The sequence below is a fragment of the Gallus gallus genome, chromosome 2 (assembly GCF_016699485.2).
Source record: "Gallus gallus isolate bGalGal1 chromosome 2, bGalGal1.mat.broiler.GRCg7b, whole genome shotgun sequence".
Classification (NCBI taxonomy): Eukaryota; Metazoa; Chordata; class Aves; order Galliformes; family Phasianidae; genus Gallus; species Gallus gallus.
Genome location: NC_052533.1, coordinates 117,047,864 through 117,071,065, shown reverse-complemented (window position 1 = coordinate 117,071,065; position 23,202 = coordinate 117,047,864). Strand labels below are relative to the sequence as shown.

The window sequence follows — 23,202 nt, the reverse complement described above, 5'->3', positions numbered from 1 at the left end:
ACAGTAAACAGTAATCCCCATACACATCTAGATTTAGTTTCAAATGTCATGTATGGAACCTGTTCTCTCATGCATAAAAACACCCAGGTGTTCCCAGCTCATGTAAAGGGAGCTGATCTCAAACAGAGGAACATATCTAGTATTATCACAGCGCTTGAATAGGCCACATGTTTTGTGGTTCCATTAGCTTTAAACGAATGTACCCTGATATCAAGTGAGTATGTGGCCTGGATACTAATGAGTTTTTCAGACTTTAATTTCCTCCTCTCCTCTCTTCACCCAGTACCTGCAAAAGTGGTTAAAAGAAACTGACATTCATTTCCCTTCACAGTATGTGGTTAACAGCCATTTCCAATTTGACAAGGGTGGAGAAAGGGAGAGCCAACCTCCGTCCTCAGATGCCAGAGCCAATCAGGGATCTCAGAGCTTCCTGAGCTCTGAAAGCAGGGCCCTTATCTAGCAGCAATGCTGAAAAGAAGTTGTGCTGCTGTCCCTCCTCTGAGAGCTGTTCTGCCTCCTCAAGTGACTGACAAATGCAGGACCAGCCCGCACTGGATCCTATCACAGGTATATCATCTCTAGGGAGAGGCCTTGGGTTGATCCTGGAGGGAGGCAGCCAAAACTGGGAAAAGAAGGTATTTCAGATACCTTGGTGCTCTGGTTTGTGCACTTGTCCATTAACTTTCATGCAGCAGAGCAGGACTCCCCATGCCACAAATGTCCTCCCTCCTTCATGGCTGCTGGGTTGTCAGGAGCAGGCTGGAGGCTAGCAGGACGGCTCTGCTGTGACCTTCCCTTTTTCCGTGCATCTGTGCACCAGGCATTATTTGCTCTTAAATATTTGTTTTGCAAAGTGACATCAGCGATGTGATACTAGCTGCAAGACCCTGCAGTAAGCGCTTCAGTATATTACTAAGAATTAAGTAACATAGAACAAGGAAAGAAATGGATAATATAGTAATAATAGGATATTAGAGAAAGATAAAGCCCTGGAGCTCTCTATTATATGTAATTAGGTAGGAAACACATTGTTTTGAATAGTCTTCCACTGCACAACTAAATTGTGAAAATACTGCCATCATCTGGACGATTAAAAATATGATCCTAATTTTCATTCCACTGCTCGGCAAAATATTTGAGAAAGTGATGGAGCAGAGTTCTGCTTGAATAAAAATCGTGCCAAATCGCAGCGATGAATAAACAGTTAATTTCAGGAATAAAGTACTGCAGCTGTGATACTCTATGGTTGCAATGTGGCCTATAGACCAACTGGTACAGGTTGAGTGTATGAGGAGCTATGTGCGTCAGCAGGGAGATAAACTTCAAATAACTGGAAAAGTGCTTGTGCATCCTGAAAAAATCTTTTTTCTTTTAATGGCATTCAATGGTTTGTTAGAAGATAACTTCTCTTACAGAGTTTGCTTCTTTTTGAGGGACGTCCATAACAAACAGCATGAAGTTGCATGGTTTCCCTCTAAATGCAAACTTTCTTTGGAATCATGTCATTTTTTTGTGTGTTTAGAATCTGATTTTTAGATGCCAATTCCTCCACCCTCCCTTTCTTCCTCTGTTTTCTACTTTTGATGATAGGCAAATTTGAAGATGCATATGTATTGAAAAGTTATTAGTTCTTAAGTATTATCACAGGCTGAAATCTCATAACAAGCTTGTGGCTTTAGACTCTCAAACTTTAGACTCTAGAATTTCAGACTTTAGGCTCTAGACTGTCAAACATTTCTTAGTACTGTGCAAAACTGGTTTCCCTTTACTGTTTCTGTATCCTGTATTCTGTAGGAGGTCGTGGCTCAATTTAGTTTTAAAACATGAATGATCTTTTCATGCATGCATGTATGAGCAGGTTTGTTAAATGAAACGATCTGGATAGGCTGGATAGCTGGGCTGAAGCCAATGGGATGGGATTCAACAAGACCAAATGCCGGGTCCTGTACTTTGGCCACAATAACCCCAGGCAACGCTACAGGCTTGGGGCAGAGTGGCTGGAAGACTGTGTAGAGGAAATGGACCTGGGGGTGTTGATTGATGCTAGACTGAACATGAGCCAGCAGTGTGCCCAGGTGGCCAAGAAGGCCAGTGGCATCCTGGCTTGTATCAGAAATAGTGTGGCCAGCAGGAACAGGGAAGTAATTATCCCCCTGTACTCAGCACTGGTGAGGCCGCACCTCGAGTACTGTGTCCAGTTTTGGGCTCCTCACTGCAAGAATGACATCAAGGCCCTGGAGCGTGTCCAGAGAAAGGCAACAAAGCTGGTGAGGGGTCTGGAGCACAAGCCATATTAGGAGCGGCTGAAGGAGCTGGGATTGTTCAGTCTAGAGAAGAGGAGGCTCAGGGGGGACCTTATTGCTTTCTATAACTACCTGAAGGGAGGTTGTAGTGAGCTGGGGGTCAGCCTCTTCTCTTGTGTGGCTAGTGATAGGACTAGAGGGAATGGCTTCAAGCTGCGCCAGGGAAGATTCAGGCTGCACGTTAGGAAATACTACTTCTCTGAAAGGGTGGTCAGGCACTGGAATGGGCTGCCCAGAGAGGTGGTGGAGTCACCGAGCCTGGTGGTGTTCAAAGAGCGTTTGGATGTTGTGTTGTGTTGGACATGGTTTAGTGAGAACCATTGGTGATGGGTGGATGGTTGGACTGGGAGATCCTGTGGGTCTTTTCCAACCTTAGTGATTCTATGATTCTATGAACTGAAACGTCACTGACTTTTTAAATTAACAGGAAAATAAATGACTTGGAGGAGGGAAATCTATCTTGTTTTTTGTCCATTAAGGAAAATTACAACCTTACTGTGTTAAATTTCTTAACCTTTGAAGTCAATCCATGTGGCAGGGTGAAAAGACATGTAAAGCCAGGAAACTCCATTATGTTCTGTCTTAAAAATCTAGAAAGTATGCATCTCTCCAAGAAGGACTGTGGAAATGTCTCAGTAATACAGAACAGACAAGCTGCACAGCTTCAGAGCAAATCCTTCCGCTAATTGTCTAGATTACCATGGCTTCCTCAGACTGTCAGCAGTATGCAAAAATACAGCTTTCTGAGGTCTTTCTGAAACTCAAAGTTGTTAACAAAATTTCACTTCCCATATTTGTACTTGACTATACAGTGTATATGTTATATACTGTATGCTATGTAGAGAGACATAGAAATAGAAGGGAGGAGAAAGCAAGAAAAGTGAAACAGTCTTTGACTCCTCTGATATCCGCTTGGTAGAGTCCAGAGGAAAAAGACCCTGGAAGGAAGAGGGGCCCAGGGAAGCTGGTTAATGTTCAAGGATCAGCTCCTCCACATTCAGGAGCAGTGCATCCCAACAAAAAGGGAATCAGAGAAAAATGCCACATGGCCTACATGGATGAAAAAAGAGCTCCTGGTAAAACTCATTCACAAAGAAGAAATGTAGAGAGGGTAAAAGCAAGGAGGGAGGAATACAGTGATGATGTCTGAGCATCCAGGCGTGAAGTTAGGAAAGCTTAAGCACAAATGGAAGTGAATCTGGACAGGGTTGTCAAGGACAACAAGAAGGGTTCCTATAAGTATGTCAGTGATGAGGGAAAATGTGGTTCTTCTGTTGAATGAAACAAGAGACATGGTTACACAGAAGCATGAAAAACAAAAGATACTGAATACATTCTCTGCCTCTCTTTACCCGCAAGACTGGCCTTCAGGAATCCCAGGCTCCAGAGATCATAGCAAAAGGCTGAACCAAGAGAGATGTAGCCCTGATAGCAGAGGATCGTGGGAGGAAGTACTTGAGCAAATTGGACATACATAAATCCCTCCCAACCAATCTGTGAACCTGTGATTCTGAGAGCAATTTAATTTTCATGTCCATGGTCATTGCAGGACAAAACCTAAGAAAGTGATTATTACACTGATGGATACTCATATGTAGGAGGATAAGTATTTGTTATTATACACTCTTTTAACAGAAACCTTCGTAAAGACATATATTAATTAAGCAGTCTGACATACCTAGCCCTTCTGCATATTTAGAACAGTTAGTAGTAGCTAAAAAATAGTAAATATAAACCAATATATTATTTTTCTAAAAGTTGATAGTACAAACGAGGTGGTAAACATGGCATATCATTTAGGACAAAGGTGATGTAGATAATGTCTATATAGGCTTGTGTGAGCTCAGATAACATGATCACTGCAAAGGATATCAACTTTCTTGTCCAAGAGCCAGTTGGTCAAACACCACCAAAGTTTGCAAAGCTCAAAAAGTAAACATTGGAAACTGCACGTAGTTGTGTTCATAGATATATTATTGACAAAAGTCAGAAATATAGGATAACCTTTGGAAATGAATTTTAGAAACCAATCTGCAAAATGTTGGCTTGGTTTCACAAAAAGATGTGAATTTCCCAAAGCCTTTCTCAAGTATAAGGTTACATCAGGCAAAGTTAAAAAGGGATGCTGGAAAAAAAATGTGGTCCTGGACTGCAGCATGTATAGCAGCTGCATGCGTGGGAGTAGCCACAACATGACATCGAAAGCAGTGAAGGCAGGGTTTGGTGGGAGTATGAAAAAGAACAATCACCATCTTTCTTCCTGTTAAAAACTGTAAACAGAGGGTTTGTGCTCATATATCCATGGAGGATTGCTTTTGATAAATGCAGTAAGTATTTCCACTTTGGATGATAAATTGTTTCATGCTTCAGGAACCAAATTTGTCATTGTTATGTTGTGCTGTTTTTTTCCTGCCTGGCTGTTGGTGCCTGTGGCACTCAGGCACCCAGACTAGGAAGAAGAAGGGGCAGAGGCTGGACAGACCTGGGTGCAGCACTGCCAGCGCTGGCTGCCTTCACTACACAGAGCAGCCTACCCAGCTGGCAGGGGTGTGCTGTACCCAGCACACCTCCAGTGCCCTCCAGCACTGCTGGCGCTTCACTGTGGTTCAGTGCCACCATAGAAGGCATAGAATCACAGAATCACTCAAGTTGGAAAAGACTTTAAAGATCATTGAGTCCAACCATGACCTAACCATAGTGCCCTAACAACCCTCCACTAAATCATGTCCCTCAGCACCACATCCAAACGGTTTTTAAACACATCCAGGGATGGTGACTCAACCACCCCCCTGGGGAGCCTATCCCAGTGCTTAACAACCCTTTCTGTAAAGAAGTGTTTCCTGATATCCAACCTGAACCTTCCCTGGTGCAACTTGAGGCCATTTCCCCTTTTCCTGTCACCTGTCACCAGTGAGAAGAGACCAACCCCGCTCTCGCTGTAAGCACCTTTCTGATATTGGAAGAAAGCAATAAGGTCTCCCCTCAGCCTCCTTTTCCCCAGACTAAACAGTTCCAGCCCCAGTTCTTTCAGTCTCTCCTCACAGGGCATATTTTCCGAGCTTTTCACCAGCCTTGTTGCCCTTCTTTGGACCTGCTCCAGCACCTCAATGTCCTTAAGATATGGCCTCCAGCAGAGGTCCAGGCAAATGAATTATTACAGAATCATTGAATATCCCAAGCTGGAAGTGATCTGCAGGAATTATTGGGTCCAACTTGTTGCATCAATGTTTTGGCTAAAATCCACACTTTTTAAAAACAATCACTCATATGGAACAGTTGTATCGCCACCAGTCTGAGGTGTCTATCACTTCAGTGTTTGTCTTTCAGAATGAAAATGGTTGTGTTATCAGAACATTCATCCTCAGCTCATCGTTCAAATCTGATATGGGCTGAATTTCTCTTCTTCCTCCACTGGCAGAACTTAGGATTGCTAAATTGAATAAACTTCAAGGAAAAGCCTAAAGACTAATGGATGACTTTAGGCTCTGGTGTCTATTGATGTAGATCACTAAGTAGTGAGCTCTGTAACACAAAATAAAATAAATAAATAAAATATTGGCATTTGACAACGAGCCCCACAATTTAACAACTTGTTCTAAGGGACTAAACAGTGATTTTTGAGCTGTGTTTTTAGATGATGTTCAGAAATACAGGTGGTCTGAGCTCTCCTTCTGCATCTGTGATTTGAAGATAGGACTGTTTACTTGTCATATCTGATCCCGAATCTCTTGGTTACTCATGACTGTAATTCAGTGCAGCAGCGCTAACCTTTGGTGCTTTTGTGTCTTAGGAAGATGAATGTGCCTTGAGGCACCTTGATGATAATAATGAACATTTTCCAAATGTGTGAGTGAAGATCTGCTTAACATACAGAAGTCTTTATTATCCCTCATTCTTTTACCTGTAACATGGTAGATAAAAAGCTGAACATCCAAACCCTGCAGATTTACTGTAAGGAAATACTGTCAGTCTGGAGATAAAATTAGCTAAAATTTTCCAGTGAAATGAGATTTGTGAAAAAAAATGTTGGTTGTCAGGGAAATGTTTCATTAAAATGTGCTGTTCGGTGACAGCTTTCTTGACAGCTGCACTAGCAATGGTGACTCTGGGTCTTCCACTTGCTGTCCTGTTCCATGGGATGCCCCACAGGCTGCCTCACTCATACAGTGCTCTTGGAACTCTGAGCCTAAGGGAACCAGAAATTCCAGGAGAGAGAGCTTCTTAACTCAATTTTACTTTAAATATATATTGTAAATTAGCAATTTTAGAACAATTTTAAGGAGATCTTTTCTGCAGGAAGGGCCAGCAATCTATATACACTCATTGTGGCTTCCTCTTTTCCTTCTCTGAGTGGGATGGGAGGTTAAGAGATGCCTGATACCAAATTAGATGATCTTATCAGTGGGTTTGAGAGAGGCAAAATTTGTAGATAGACCCAAGGAAGCTCCTGTTGGTTTGACAGAAGGAAAGGTAACTGTCACAGTTAAGTAAGAAGTTCCACTGCTAAGGAGAAGAACAGTACAAGTACATTGCTGAAATAATGAGTTGTTTTCAGTATTTCCCTTTTCCTTTTATTTACTTATTTATTTTTGTTAACAAGGGTTGGAGGAGAATAAACAGTGTATTAACACGAAAAAACACTACAAAAATGATACATCTCCAGTGACGTAGTCAAACTGTCAAGCAGCATTGCACATCTTTTGCCCTTTCTGGCTTTTCACTAAAGCCTGTATGCCCCAAATTAAAGTTAGAGCGTTTTTGTTTAAAGAGTCAGAGGATTGTTTCTTGGTGATTATCCACTGCTTACTGAAATAGAATATTTCATGTAAACTGTGGCCGACAGTTCTGAGTAACTTGTAATTCCAAAGAGCAAACTGTGATCACAAAGAAAACACTCAGAGAACATCTTTGAATTTCTTGCAATTTTGTGCAATCACAAAGAAATTGTAAAACTACCGTTCCACAGACATAAACAAAATCACCCTGGGAGATGTCTCATTTCCGTTATAAACAAGTTTTAGTGCAATCTGAAGGAAGTGCAAGCTCTGCCAAAGTCCTGGGTTAACATCATTTGTCAATGAGGAATTCTACTTAGGAGAGTCTGCCCAAGGGTCTCAGTCCTACTGTGGCATCAGGAGCTTCCCCCCGGAGTCCTGGTGTTGCCAGGAGAGAAGCAGCAGGAGCAAACCAGAGTAGTGATGCTGGATAGGATGTCTGCTATGGGAGATGGGAAACAGGCATGGAGGATTTGCTTCTGTGAGGAGGAGACATTGTTACATAGACTCCAGTTCATGAAAGCACCCAGTGTTGTAATTTACAGCACTCCAAAAAGCAACCCTTCTCCCACGTCCTTTCTAAATATTTTTCTTTCTGTCTCAACCCACTTTCCAGGTCTTATGAAAGAAAAAGCTCAGTGCATATTTTTACGTCATTAAAGTGAGTATTCTAGGCGAAGAACTAATTCGACAGTTCAGTGCGAATATTCATTTGAATACAGTGAATGCACATTGTAGTAGACTTAATTAGAGGCTTTCTGAGAAGGCAAAGGAACTGTACTTCCCTTCTTTTTAGTTTACTTAAGGTATTCCAACAGCAACAAAACAAGATCTGATTTTATTTCATGGATCTGTATGGATTCGTCTTTGTCCTTTTAGGCCCACGTAGCATGACTAAATCTAACTGTTTCAGCACACTGACAACAGGCTAAAAATAGTTTGGAACTTAAAGCACTGCTTTGAACAAAAGGAGTTTTGAAAGTAATTAAAACCTGTATAGGTTAGTATTTGGGAAGTCTAATTTATTGTGGCTCTTATGTAGAGTATGTCAGTATACTGAAGAGTTTGTGTCCTTGAAAACGATGGTCACTGCAATGGCTACTCACAGACAAAGCCTCTGAGCATTTTCCTGTAACCGTATCAAAATCTTATTTCTCTTCCTCATCACCCTTTTTCAGCATAACAGAAAAGGAGAGAAGAGAAAATGGAGAAAACCGTCACTCAGTGAAGGAAAGCAGGTATTTCTACTCTGAATTTCCTGAGCATCAGCAAAGTCAACATTAGCTTGATATTCTCACTCTTCACAGTTTGGATTTAGAGGCAGACCTTAAATGTTTTTACAGAAGCTTTTTTGTTTTTCTTTTTTCCCTCATTAAAACATGTTAGGGGTTTGTTTTGCTTATAATTTCTAATGTCAGAAATTAGCTGTGTTTGAGCTGAATGTACTTTCGAGATCCCCACTGAAAATAGAATCAGACTCTAAATCCTACTCTTGGATAATGATGCCCCTCAAATTGAATTTGCAGTTTTCTGCAGAAAGAAAACTTACACATCTAGATATCTGTTCTGAAGACAAGGAATGAAACATAAATACACAAATTCCTTATATAAAATGATGAATTTCCATTTAAACTGGTAGAGTTGTGCTGATTCATAGAGGTAGTTAACTGCTTTATTTCGTAGAATTATCTAAGATACACCCTAACAGGTTAGAATACCTGTGAAAAGAATATTCTCATACCTGTATCAGAAAAAGATGAGGGAAACATGCTATCAGACAGCATTTGAAATTTTTAACACCCTTAGTGAAAAGATAGTGTACTTTTTGCTGCTAAACAGAATTCCATCCGAGTCCAGGCTAGATAAATAGTGAATGTAAGTCACATTTCCCTGAACATTTGTTTTCTTGAAAGTATGTGAACTGTGTTCTGGTCATCTCCTCTTTCTGCTGGACAGATGTGTTTACAAAGTAATCATGAAAGGAAGTGAGTTGGCTGCATGTTTAAAAGAAATGCAAAATAGTGAGTGTATGTTGAGATAGAGTATTCTGAAGCCATCCTGAAAGCAAATGGAGGAAGCTGCACTTCTGAGCTTCTTTGGCTTTTGAACAGATGGTTACCGAAATTGACTCTGAAATATTTGCAAGTTCACTCTCTATTTAATTTTTCTATGCATATTTTAAGTGATATCCTGTTACTATCTAGGCAGTATATGTAGATAAATCCAAAGAGACAGGCAGAAAAGGGATTTAAATAAGGCTGCTGTTAATTCTCCTGAAGCTTTTGTTAGCATTTTACATTTTCTCCTTATTAATAATGATGTAGAAAGTTATATTAGGAAAAGAAAACAAAAAGTTAAAAGATGTAAGCAAATATCATAAAAAGTTATTTCAGAGAAATGCGTGAGATAGAATTAGATGCAGGGTGAGATGCAAAAGAGAGACTTAAAAAATAGGACATCTGCTCATGGACCACAAAATGAATATCAAGATAGGATATTTAAAGTCACAACATGAGTATGAATGAAAGGATCAATAGGCAGGTGCTTTGCTCAACCTGCCTCAAACAAACATCGAGTGGAGACCAACAACATAAAAATCCCAGTACACTAAAAGACAAAGATTTCTCTCAAGATGTCTACTGTAATAAAACATATTTAACCTTTTTATGTTATTTCTTCTTTGTTGATCAATATCATCAATTTGTTGATCAAAAATCATCAATAATGATGATTGCTATAAAACACTATACAGTAATGAACTGGAATAGAAAATTAAACACAGGACCTGCCTATCATATCTTTAATTACTAGAGAAACTTTTAAAGGATAGTAGTCAACTCACATTGCGACCTGATAGAACATAAATGTCTGTGATGCTGAAAGTCAGTCCTCACCATGATGCCAATTGGCAGAATCAGTATAGTGTTTTTTATCATTTGCAAAGCAGGGATAATACCTATTATAATTTGTAATTTTTCTCTTCTGTAGCTAGAAGTTCAGACATTACTTACATTTTATATTGTAGAGAAAGAAAACCCCTTCTGCTCATAACTGTCCCCCAAAATCATACTTTTTCCATAAGGATGTTGTTGTTGCTTGTGGTCAGAATTACATTTTAAACGATCGATAATGTTGTTCACTTTTGTTGAGTAGCTGGCTGAACATTTTCAATATATTTCATTTTAAAGCATTTTAAAACTGAAGCAAAGTTCTGTAATACAGCAAGTATTCTCCTTTATAAGAAGTTTACTGGCATTAAAAGCTTTAAGGAGACATTTCAAACTTGCACACTAAAAGCAACTAATCTCAGCATTTCCTCAGAGAGCTGAGGTTTTGTTTAATAGCATGGGTTAACGGTTTCAGCCACAATTAGAAGCATCTTCCTGACTTTCATGACAATTGTAAACTACTTTAGGAAATAATTCCTTTTTGAGTGGGCAAGGAAAAATTTTTAGAAAGAAACGTACTGCAGAATCCACAAAATATTGTCTGTTGGCAAAATGAATCGATAAACATAAAGTTTTATAGGCATTTGAGACAAATATCCTCAAAATGCCTGCCTGGCAGTCTGTAAGGACTGGCAAAGTCCATACTTCTGCGGGCAGCTGGATTTTTGTTTATTCGTATACCCCAAACAGATGTCCTGTTGTCATGCTTGGAAGTGCTCAGCCTTCTCTCTCACACAGTCTTCCTCAGAATATTCGGTTTAACCACCTGTCTGCCTGTCAGCTGCGGTAACTCGGTCTAGGAGGTGAGCTGGGGGATTCTCAGTGCTTGCTGCCTTGGGTGTACTACCAAACGTTAATGTCACATCCCATTTTATGACAAAGAAAGATACAAGTAATTATGAAAAGAGTGAGCCTGGACACATTTGAAGACAAGTTTCAAGGCAGGCAGCTCTATTCCAGACACAAGAACAATCTGAGATTGGGGGTATCTTTCCACAGTACCAGGAAATTTCAGGGTACGTCCTAAGAGAACTCAAGTTCTTCTGGTGATTTTAATCCTGGGCCTGTTAGCACTCTTGAAAACACTTTTCACTGACCTGAATTATGAAAAAGGCAAGATGGTTCAGTTGTCAAATCTTTATCAGATATTGAAAACAGACTCCTTGTAAGGCCATCTTGTGTTTAATAGTAAAGATGTATTTTGCCTGTTTTAAAAGTAGAGCAGAGCAAACATGGAACTCACTGAGATCATGAATAAGTGCATGAGTATGGGCTACTTCTACCTGTGTTGTGCTACTGTTTGAATCCCGAACACTTTCTGAATAGAAAGCAGTTAGCATTGATGAAACATTTAGAATATGTTTTGAAATAGGAAATGTAATAAACATCCTGTGTTTCATTCACATTAAATTCCTTTCTGATGTTTTAAGAAAGAAGTCTTCCTATCAGATAACGTATACGGACTTGGGAACCTCATTTTATCTTTAGTTTTGACATTCCCTTACTTTGTGGATTTGGTCTACTGTAAGCATAATAATCACAATACACTGATGGTAATTCATCGACATCAAATTACAGAAGATCAATCTGCTTAAGCATTTTGAAACTAGCAAAGCTTAAACACTGGAAATGCTGAAGTGCTTTAGGTTTGAGATAATATCTGTTTTTATCTAAACATAACCACAAGACTGAATTGGTCATTTGATAAGTATATTCTTTCCCACATTTCATAAAATCTCTTCGTTGGTCGTTGCAAACACTGCAGATTTGTGGAGCCCGTGAAGTGCAGGTATGAATATGGATATAAGTCCTGAGGTTTAATATGCATTTCTGAGAAATATTATCCAGGGGGAAGGAAGAAAGCAGTACTTTTATCTTAGGGCTTATTTGTATGGTGAGGGCCAGCAACTTAAGCACTCATGCGTATCCACAAAGGCATACATGTTCTTTGGTGGATTTTCTCACTTGGGGCAGTACATTCCATTCATAGAACTATAAAATTAATAAAGTTGGAAAAAACCACTAAGACCACATAGTCCAACTGTTAGCTCATCACTACCATGCCCAGTAAACCATGCTCCTCAGTGCCACATCTCCACGTTTCTTGAACGCCTGTGGGGACGATGAGTCTGCCACCTCCAAGCACAGCCTTTTCCAATGCCTCACCACTCTTTCTGAGGAGAAATTTTTCCTAACATCCAACCTGAACCTCCCTTGGTGCAACTTACTGCCATGACTGCTCATCTTGCTAGTTACCTGGGAAAAGAGACTCACCCTCTTTCATGCAGATTAAGAAGGAGTGAATTAACTTATCGACTCCCCTCCACAGAATCATATAAATCAATGAAACAGATTGTATATGCATATCTCTTGTAACCTAATAACTTTTCTCTACTGTAGTAGTTCCTGGTATCTTTCTTGCCATTCTGTTTTTCCATACTGTTTGGTCTTTGTTTCTACAATAGGAGTGAGCAGAGAAAGAAATGCATGAAAACTATGAACTAAGATTTACGGTGAATATATCAGCACTTTTCCATAGATAGTACAATAAATGAACCACAAGAGATGTACGTCCTTTCTGTCTTCACATACAGCTGTGTTAAGTTGCGACTAAAGCCTGAACAGAAGAATATATTTAAAATTGGTATGGAAGCTCCATGTTAACAGACAATTTCTACACTTGCACTTCTGTGCACTTAATATGGATATTAATTTTTCTGTGATAGAATGAATATGTAGATTCGCAAAAAAGGCAAAGAGACCCTCATGCATATATTTAGTTCTACTTTGTGTAATACATCTGATCTGGCCTTCCTACAAAGGCAAGTAAATATGAGGCATTTCACACTATGAAGTTCTTTGGCCCTCGTGGTCTTTATGATTTCCCTATCCCCAGGTCTTTTCTGAATTTCATTCCCATTTTACTTCACTTTTATTCTCTGTTTCTTTCTGAAATAACTGTTGAAGATGATGTCGTGTTCATCACTGAATGGACTGAAGTGTTGCTCTGGAAAGTCTATAAATTTCAGCTGGAATGTGTCCATTACAATTACAGTAGTGAAGGATAGCCTACAGAAATGAGAACAAGGAAAGAGATTTAATAACTAAATAGTCAGATTAAAGTGTGGCATCTTTTCACTGTGTTGCTACGGCTACTCATGTATTCTCTGCCTCTGTTTCACTGAAATGTGTACGAAATGGTTGGTCTCCTGCAGATGTACTATGTCAAAACAACTTACAGTAAAAGGAGCACAGGAACATTTAATGCCTTTCTCCCTAACCTATCAGTGCACCTCATTATTCGCTAACATTAATATTATAATTTTGCTGTAAATGAATCAGAACTTTAAAGGTACAAAAAAGAAAGAAAATTGGCAAACAGATGTATAGAACAGTGGTGCATTTTTATCTCTTTTAAAGGTGAACTCTCAAACAACAGACGTTTTCTCTTGTTTGTTTTTCACAGTTTCATTAAGGAAAAAGTAAACGAAATCAATAAAAAATAGCTTGGTTGTCTGAGCACTGGACTGAGAGCTGATACTGATGTGAAACAGTCTTCTTCCTTCCATGGCATAATGAAAGTTTCACCTCTCTGCCCCCTGATAAGCAATCTGTAAAGCCTAAAGGGAGAAAAAATAGCACTTTCTACTTCAATACAGTATTACTCAGTGTTTGTAGATCACTCTGAATTAGAAATCAGTCAATCGTTAATATAATTCCCCACCAAAGCAGGAGATAACCACCTTCCACTGATGTCATTTCTGCGGTGAGTCTTTTTCCTGCTTCCATTTGGGAGTAATTTATAATGGAGTAATCATTAACTCTTTTCATTTGGGTGCTCCCAATCTCTTTGGTTTGGCAACAGAGATTTTTACCAAATTCTACAACAGAATGATGATTTCAGTCATGTGAGACATGATGTCCAGTTCAATAATAAGTATTTAAGTAGGGGGTTTCTTTTTCCAATTTCAGATTGAGAGAAGTGGTAACAACTATTTTTGTGAATACGTAATTAAAACCCAATTTTAATTTTATGACAGTTGTTTTGGAAGTTTTTTCCAGTTTTTCCCCCTACATTTGTTTTTTTTAATGCCTTTTTTTTTTTCTTTTAAGAAAGAAAGAAAAAGAAATTCAGAAAATAGATTTTTTAACTACAAAATTTCATTTTCTGGAAGATTTTTGAATACACAAATAATTATGACCGCAGAACAAGCAGTTGTGCCAAACTGGATCTTATTTTTGGCAGTTAGTTAGAGAGCCAGTAACTGTAAGCTGTGTGCAGGTTGCATAAGTACCTGTAACTCCAATAACATAATGCCTTTCCCACTGGAGAGATGTAGGTTGGGGTACGATGGTTTAGAGTTTGTCACATGGAAGTCACAACATGTTTGGTTATCTCCTTGACAAGATTTCTGTGCTACTAACAGTGTTGCTGAGAGCAGATTATAGGGAACTATCTGGCCTGTGCTAGACACTGTAATGAGTACCAAAAACAGGAATCTCATCTGTTAGCCAGTTGCATCAAACCGTGAAATGCACGGGATGGCATGTCAGCATCTCCAGAGGTTCTGGCCAAAGGAATGAACCATACGCGACCATAACCAGATCAACTCTCCAGGAAATTCTAAAAGCACTGGCAAGAGCTTGTAGCAGTGGCATGCTATTTCATATTCACTGCATTATAAATGCACTTTTATGTTGGTAGTGCCATATATTGAGCACTGACATATTTTTAGCCCAAGACATATTTTTCACTATTTTAATTCTATGTTTAGTCTTGCACTTCCCTGGATTTGAGTCTTAATGTTCAACATCAAAGGATTATTTAATAGATTTACTACTTTTTGTTTGTTTGTTTTACATTAGAAAGGCAAAATGAGGGGACAAAAATGTTTTCAGAACATGAGAGAATATGGAGAAAAAAAGAAGCCCATACAGAATGTATATGATATTTTTCATATGATACTGTGATAAATGCATACACTTTCTATTCAGATCATGAGACGTAGTTGTATGATGGTGGACAAGTGAATCATTGGGGATAGTGTGGAGTTTTGTGATTTCAAACTTCAGTAGTATTAATAGTCAGTTTTTCATGACCATTAACCAAATATTTCAGCAGCTTATACAAATAGGTGTTCATCCTAATTACAAACAATGCATAGTATTTTTCCTTTCAAAGTCAGCATGAGCTCTGCCTCAGTAATGCCAGTCTTGATGGTGCTGGAGCAGGACATTTTCTTCTAAATGACAGTACTTGCACAAATGATGACAATCCATGGTGTCCTGTGTTGTAGTCAAATGTTCAATTTAACAGGATTTAATGGACAGAGCTACTTTCAAGATACTGCACAAAGTATAATGAATGTTACATTTGCCCACATAAAAACCTCAGAATCAGCATTTTAAATGCTAAAATTGCTTGCAATAACTAGTGGGAAAACATTTTAAAAGAAAACAGAATTATCAGCTACTTGGAAATGTAGAATGGAAAACCTGGAAGCAAAGGCTGTAGGAATATATTTTGAACATACTAATGCTGAATGCTCAAAGACTGGTGTTGTTTTTTTTCCCAAAAAATACATTTTTAATGACATAAAAGTCATTAAAAAGTTAATAGCTCAAGTTCTGTGGTTTGTTCTTTATTATGCTGACTGAATAATATATGAGACAAAAACCCAGCTCTACCACGTATTAGGAACCTAAGTCCATTCCTAACTCTAGATAAATCACTATGAAGACAGTGCAAAACTACATGCTACGTGTCTTCATATATTTGGGCTTCAGAGATGAAGAAAAACTTGTCCTTTTTGAGTCAGGAGATTGAAACCCTCTGTGCAAGCATGAAACAAACTATCTGACACAAACCTGGATGAGGAAAGATTTAGATGTGTAACAATGAGAGTGCCCTCTAGTTCTTATCTACATCTCTTACACAGGATAAACTTCATTTACTTGCTCTGTGAAGGAAACTTTAAGAGGAAATTACTGATTGCATCTCTTTTAAGTATCAAAATACAACACCTAAGTAGGAGAAACCTGTCCATTCAGAAAAAGTGTATACATCAAATGAAGGAAAACTTGTATATAAGCTCCAACTGGAAGAAAAGAAGAAAACACATGGAAAAGTGTTCACTGGACTGTTCAGAACATCCAAGGCCTTGAGATGCTCAAGCAGTGTGCACATACATGTAGAGAAGTAAAAGATTTTTTCCCTTGCTATATCCTTCCCATCAGCCACTTAGTCCAGTCTGGCCTAGCACTGCTTAACATAGAATCAAAGAATCATAGAATCAAAAAATGTCTTGGGTTGCAAAAGGTCTTAAAGATCATCTACTTCTAACTCCCCGTCATGGGCAGGGGTGCCACCCACTAGATCAGGGCCCCATCCAACCTGGTCTTTAATGCCTCCAGGGATGAGGCATCTACAACTTCTCTGGGCAGCCTGTACTAGTACCTCCCCACACCTGTTAGTGAAAAAAATTCCATCTAATATCTAATCTAAATCTCAACTCTTTTAGTTCAAAATAATTACCCCTTGTCCTATCACTATCAGATCTCATAAAAAGTCAGTTTCCCTCCTGTTTAGAAGCCTCTTTAAGTACTGGAAGGCTCCCTGGAGCCTTCTCCAGGCTGAGCAAGCCCTCAGCCTTTTTTCATAGGAGAGGTGCTCCAGCCCTTAGATCATCTTCCTGGCCCTCCTCTGGAGCCACTCCAACTGCTTTACATCTTTCCTGTGGTGTGGGCCCCAGGCCTGGATGCAGTAGGGGGCTCACAAGGGCAGAGTAGACGTGGACAATCCTATTCCTCTCCCTACTGGCCACCCCTCTTTTGATACAGCCCAAGAGGCAGAATAACAGCAAGAAATTAATTACTTTCGGAAATATCTTATTTGATCACTTCCTTTCTGTGTGTACTCAGAACACATAGTACATCTGTGAAGAAACTGAAGCATGCTGTGTTATTTCTAGAGTTTACCACAAACCCAAACTGTTTATATCAGCGCCTGGTGTGATGCTCTTACATACTGAGAGAGTAAAAGAAAAAGCTGGAGCTGAAAAGCGGATTTGATGTTATGCTTCATCATAACTCGATGACTTTGGCAATATTTGAACTGAAGGACAGTGATCTAAGTGTAATGTAAGAACATTATTATCTTTTCTGTTCCTCTTCTGAGGACTTCCATTTTCACACTTGCAGCCATATAGATGCCACAAGTAGTCTTAATTATTCCAAATAACATTTAGACCTGAAACTTTGAAGAAATCCATGAGAAGCAAAATGGCAAAGGGGGATGGGACAGGAGCTCAGTAATGATTCAAGCAGTTCATTGCTTTGTGGCAAATTATTTCTGGGTTTCTTATCTGGCCTATCTGGGACATGGCAGGAGCCAACTTCCTCTTGAAAGCAGGAAAGAGACAGTGAAAGAAAAATTGATGAGGAAAGACTTTAAACTGATGAGGAGAGAAAAAAAAAGATGCAAAGAGAGATGGAGATCCTCTCCACAATGGTTTCTAAAAAGCTACATTTGCCTTAGAAGTCATTGTGAGAAGTGTGCTTCAACTTTTTGCTTGTTCACTCCCTCCTCAGTTAATGTACAGTTATCTAGAAGCAAAATATTTAGTTGTTTTTGTAGAGAAAAGGCTGCTGTCCTTTTTTTTGCTGTCCATACAAGGCCAACTGTTTGTCTCCAGAGATTTTTGGGATCTTTCACTACCAATTCACTCAGATGACTTTAAAGTAGTAACATCAAAACAAAACAACTTTTAATTATCAGGTAAGACCATTTTCCTGTGCAATTTCTAACACAAAAACCCTGATTTTCATTATCTTTCTTCTAGTTTAAGCATCTTTCATATTTCAGGTAGGAATCATTTTATTCCTTTGTTAAGGAAAGGCTAAGAATAGGAGAATCTGTTTATGTTATGTTTCAACCTATCACGACTAAATTGTTCTTTGCATTTGTGATAGAAAAAAATAATTCATATGGAAAAAGGCACAAGGGTCTCTGGAGAAGGATAAACAGAAGTACTTATGACAATACCATATGTAAACACTCTGATACTATTTCAGATAATTGATGATTCCATCACCTGATTTGCACCTTATTGTATCTACACTGTACCTTGTTCTTGGGTTTCTAGGTAATTCTGTTGTCTGCTCTAGGTAATTCTGTTGTGTATTACCATAGTGCAGATCTGGAAACAAACACATGTAATGTCTATAAGCGTCCTTTCTGGCCTCAGACTAAGTTATACCAAAGTTTCCTGACCATTTTGCTGGGCATCGTTGCCTGCAGTGGCAGAAACAGGCATCAGCAATTATGGCAGCAGCCGCAGTGGTGGAGTGCATGACAAACTGTGTGTCATTTTAGAGTGGCTGGAGTGCTGCTACTTCTACACTTAACTGTGATTTGTATTGCATTAACTGACAAAAACACAGCTTTGAGGATATGACAAGCACAGACTGCTGTGTGCTTGAGGTAGAAAATGAGGACATTCAGCAACTGAGCAAGTCTCTCAGGAGATGGCATGGATTTTAATGGATCACAAACAGTTTCTCATGCAGGCAAGGGTAGTTGGGTTTCAGGCCAACATGGCATAGTTAAAAGAGTGGGAAAGGAAGTATTTACAGAACCTTCCAGAGGGGGGGAAAAAAAAAAAAAAAAAAAAAAAAAAAAGCTTTTTCTGGCAAAACCAGATCTCCATCTATTTGGTGGACTTATGTAGATAAGGGATACAACAGTGCTGATCTTAAGAGCTACCTACCAAAATCATTGTGGAACCAAGAGTCACCATGTGCTCACCAAATGCCTACACAAAAACATCAGCACATCAGCAGGCTGGGCTTATCAGTTGCAGGTAGGAGATGCTTAAAACTCCCCTGAGGTTAAATATTTGGGGTCCAGAGGTCTTGGGAATTTTGTTATATGTCAGTGTGATGTCGCTGTCATATTAGCAAGTGAAAACTGACAATTTTAAAAGCCTCTAGAGCCTAGAGGCTCCGAAGGACTGGAGTTCACAGTCTAGACTATTAAACTCAAATCCCATCAACAACAGGCATGTGTTCAAACCAGATCAGCTTTGCTCTGCTAAGTCCCTTGCTCAAAGTTCTGATATTTAGAAGAGCTCAAGTTTTAATGTCATGTGCAGGACAGGCTAGCATTGTGAGCCCATGGAAAAACTGTAAATTTGCACAGGACTTTCAGTTTCATTGATGTCATATGAAACTAAGACAGCCATGGAAATGTAATACACTGTAGAAAAATGTATTATGGTTTCTAATTTGAAAATAAAAGTTGTTGATTAGCTGTTGAGCTCTGAAATCATAGCATGTTTAAGCTACAGTTTCCTGCTTCTTTCCTCTTACAAAACTAAAAATTATTCCATCTGGATTGTACATTTTTTTGTATTGTAACACTTCTCTTTTTGCAGTTTTCTTATGTCTTTCTATTTTATTATCACAGAGTCTCAGAATTTCAGGGGTTGGCCTTTAGAGATCATGGAGTCCAATCCCCCTATCATAATAATGATTGTGTGATCATTCTGTTTGGATCTGAGTACTGTCTTATATATGCAGTTGTGAAAGATGCTGTACATATCAAGCCCATCTTTTTTAAAAGCAACAGTATGTACTAAATACAATTTGCAAATGTTTTAATATAACTATCTTGGTTGAGATGTTAAATCTTGAGCCATTTTAATCTCTGATAGCACACATTTGCTTTTTTAATTTTGTGTTTTGCATTTATTGTTACCTAACTATAGTGAAGATAGTTCTCAGTATTCTGGAAAAATTCCAGCCACAGATTGGGCTTTGTTCTCTTTTGACCAAGTAACAACCATAAAATACATGTATTGATATAGTATTGTAGAAACACATGGGATTTAAAATGGATTAAAATTGGAAAGGCTGAGCTCATTTGATGGAGTAAAGAGTATTCAGAGTTTATTAAATTCAGCTGGAAATCCTATGAGGAGACCTTCATGCTATATTGTTTTTTTCAAAGTGATTACTTTACAGCAACCAATGTTTTACTCTTGAAATTAGGCTGCATTTATTGATGTTACTTTCTTGTACACTCCTCCTGCTGCTTTCTATTTACCTGTTCTATTTCTGTTGTTTTTTCTTCTCAGTTTGTCAAACCCAGAAGCACCATCTACAGCAACTATGCTGCTTTCACTATTAAAGCATTCCGCTGAACTCAGGTTCACCAGCTTTATTACTTCACAGTTGATCATTGGTTCAGAGCAGTCCAGAATAAGTGGCACAAGCAGACAGACTGATGACTGTGTGGATGAATGAGATTAAAGAAGTGCAGGAACAAACTGTGTGTCTCCACGGAATGCTTCATCGGCTGTGTTCTGCTTATTGTGTTGTTTCCAACAATTTATATAATTTTTAATTTAGATTGATATGGGAAGTAAATAAAAACACAATTTATTGTGTTTGCAGGAACGCTATTAATATCCAAGCTAGTATTTACAGTTCTAACAAAATCCACATTATAAAGTTTCTACTAATGTTATAAACACAAAAAAGGGACCCAATGTAAATATTTGAAATGCAGCTTTAAATAGCTTATGGCTAGGGTATATGCAGGTGGTAGATGAAGGCAGTCCTTTGAAGGTTTTTAGCTGGGTTATGACAAAAGCAAGGCATGTGACATAGCTCTGATTCATAAGTCTTATACCCCATTTTTCTGTGACCTTATGCCTCAGTTTCTGTGAGCCAATCCTAAGGCCTGCAACATTTTTAGACTTCTAGCTTGTACATTCAGGACTTTCTTAGACACAGACATCTTACAAATCTTTCTAACAAATTCCTATTTTATGGCAGCTCTCACTTTTATTTTCATATTTCATGGAAATACAGTTATATTTTCAAATACACCTACTGAGTATCTTTGTGTAATTTAACAACACTTTTAGAAAAAAATATTTTTTTTAGTGGTTTATGGCTCTCAATAAACAGAATGAGTCATATTAACAGATGTGGTCTTGGCTATCACCATAAGGAGGCATGCTGCTATCTTGTGACTTCCTATGCAACGTAATTGATTCGTATATGAGTGTCCACTGTATGTGTTGCTCTACTTAAGCACTGAATCATTATGGCCATTGCAGAATGGCACTTGGAAGTCTAACACAATGGACAAAGCTGAAAAACACTTGAACTCAATACCAGTTGAATCCTTAGAATATATCCTACATGATTTGATCAATATTAATCTTGCTTTTTCCTTTGAAATATACTGCAGTATCTCTGTTCTAGAGAACAGAAATTGAGTCATTAGGCACAGAAAATGTTGAAGAAAAATCAAGACATTATCCAGGGTAACTTCAAGTGGATGTATTTGGACTTTTTTTTTTTTTCTGATTATAGTCTTCTAATTGTGAACCTGTCAATTATTTTCACTTCTTACAGCACTGAATACCAGATGCACTTTAACATTCTGCATAACCTGTGAGTGCGTTTTATCAAATTCATTTTATAAAGATTTTCATTAAAGTACAACAGGCTGTCAGGAAAGAAAATTCTTTAATAGTATTTTACTAGTTTCTCAGCTCCTCTTCTCTCCTTTCCCACAGTACCACCTATATGAGTATTTCCTCTAAAATCTGCATTAAATTTTTTTTTTTTAATCTCAGTTCTGAACTTATATGACATCATAGATTCACAGAATCATTGAATCATAGAATAGCTTGGGTTGGAAGAGATCTTAAAAATCATGTGGTTCCAATCCCCTTGCCATGGAGTGCTGCCACCCACCAGATCGGGCCTTGAACACCTCCTGGGATGGAGCATCCATAGCTTCTCTGGGCAACCTGTTCCAACACCTTGCCACCCTCTGAGTAAAGAATTACTTCTTTATCTCTAATCTAAAGCCACTCTCTTTCACTTTAAAGTCCTCTTGCCCTATTGCTATACTCTTTGATAAAGAGTCCCTCCCCAGCTCTTCTGTAGGCCACCTTTAAGTATCAAAAGGCCTCAAGGAGTTCTCCCCTGAAGCCTTCTCTTCTCCGAGCAGAACAAACCCAGCTCTCTTGGTCTTTTATTACAGGAGAGGTACTTCAGTCTTCCTCTGGACCCACTCCAATAGCTCTATGTCTTTCTTGTGCTGGGGATTGCAGGTCTGGATGCAGTACTACAGATGGAGCAGAGTGGAGGGGATTTACAAGGGCAGAGTGGAGGGGACCAAACCCCCCTCTCTCCCTGCTGGCCACCCCTCTTCTGATGCAGCCCAGGATACTGTTAACATTTTAAGCTGCAAGTGCACACTGCTGGCTCATGTTCAGCTTTTTGTCCACCAGAACCCCCAGTTCCTATTCTGCAGAGGTGCTTTCAAGGAGTTCTCCCAGTCTGATAATTGGTTTGTCCCCCAATTCCATCACTTCATAATAGAAGGCCACCAGATTGGTCAGTTGCATCCTGGATATTTTCCTTCATCATAGGATAAAGTCTCTGGATTTTTTTTTTTTTAATTTAGTTATTTTTTGTTTTACAGGGGCTATCTAGGAGTCAAGAACTTAAATATCCCTAAACATCCAGTAGAATTATGTAGTGAAGACAGGCAAGTCTTTAGAGCGAGATTTTGAAGTGTTGGTAGGTTTGAACATTATTTTGGTAGGTTATAACATTGTTTTTCATCTGTCTTCTTGAGTCACTAAGCTTTCCTGGGCATGAACAAGGAGCTGGCATGGCTGAGTTGCAAGGCTTGGTGCATTTCAGCAGGCTGTGGAAGGATAAGCTGCAGAACCAGTGGTTCCATCCTTGCCAAAGGGCAATTTAGGAAACATCAATTAAATTTAAATTCTCCATTCTAAATATTTTGGTGTTGTCAAGATTTAGCGTGATCAAAATTTTGATGTAATAGAAAAGTTCAAAAATGTGCCTCTCTGAACCACAAATCAAATCCCTTGTTTGAAAATCAGTAAGATTCATAGATTCTGAAGCAAGAAGAAGAAAACACACAGACCTTAAATCTGCTCACAGTATATGAACTACTTTCCCAGGAAAGCTAGCACAAATAAACTTTGTTCTAAATCAAAACTCTGGCCACAGCGGCATTCAGTGCTCTGTTCTAGCATCGGAGAACTACATAGCTCTACTTTCAGTACAGTGCAGATGGAACCAAGGAGTCATTTGAAAATTAGTACAAACGAACAAAGAAAT

At 38.8% G+C, this 23,202-nt stretch overlaps 1 long non-coding RNA gene across 1 annotated transcript; it reads left to right on the top strand.

The window, feature by feature from the left end:
* The first annotated feature begins 446 nt into the window (after nt 1–446).
* On the top strand, nt 447–23,202 carry LOC124417746. Its single transcript, XR_006938546.1, has 3 exons — nt 447–567; nt 8,257–8,316; nt 20,163–23,202. It is a non-coding gene; the product is annotated as an uncharacterized LOC124417746 (long non-coding RNA).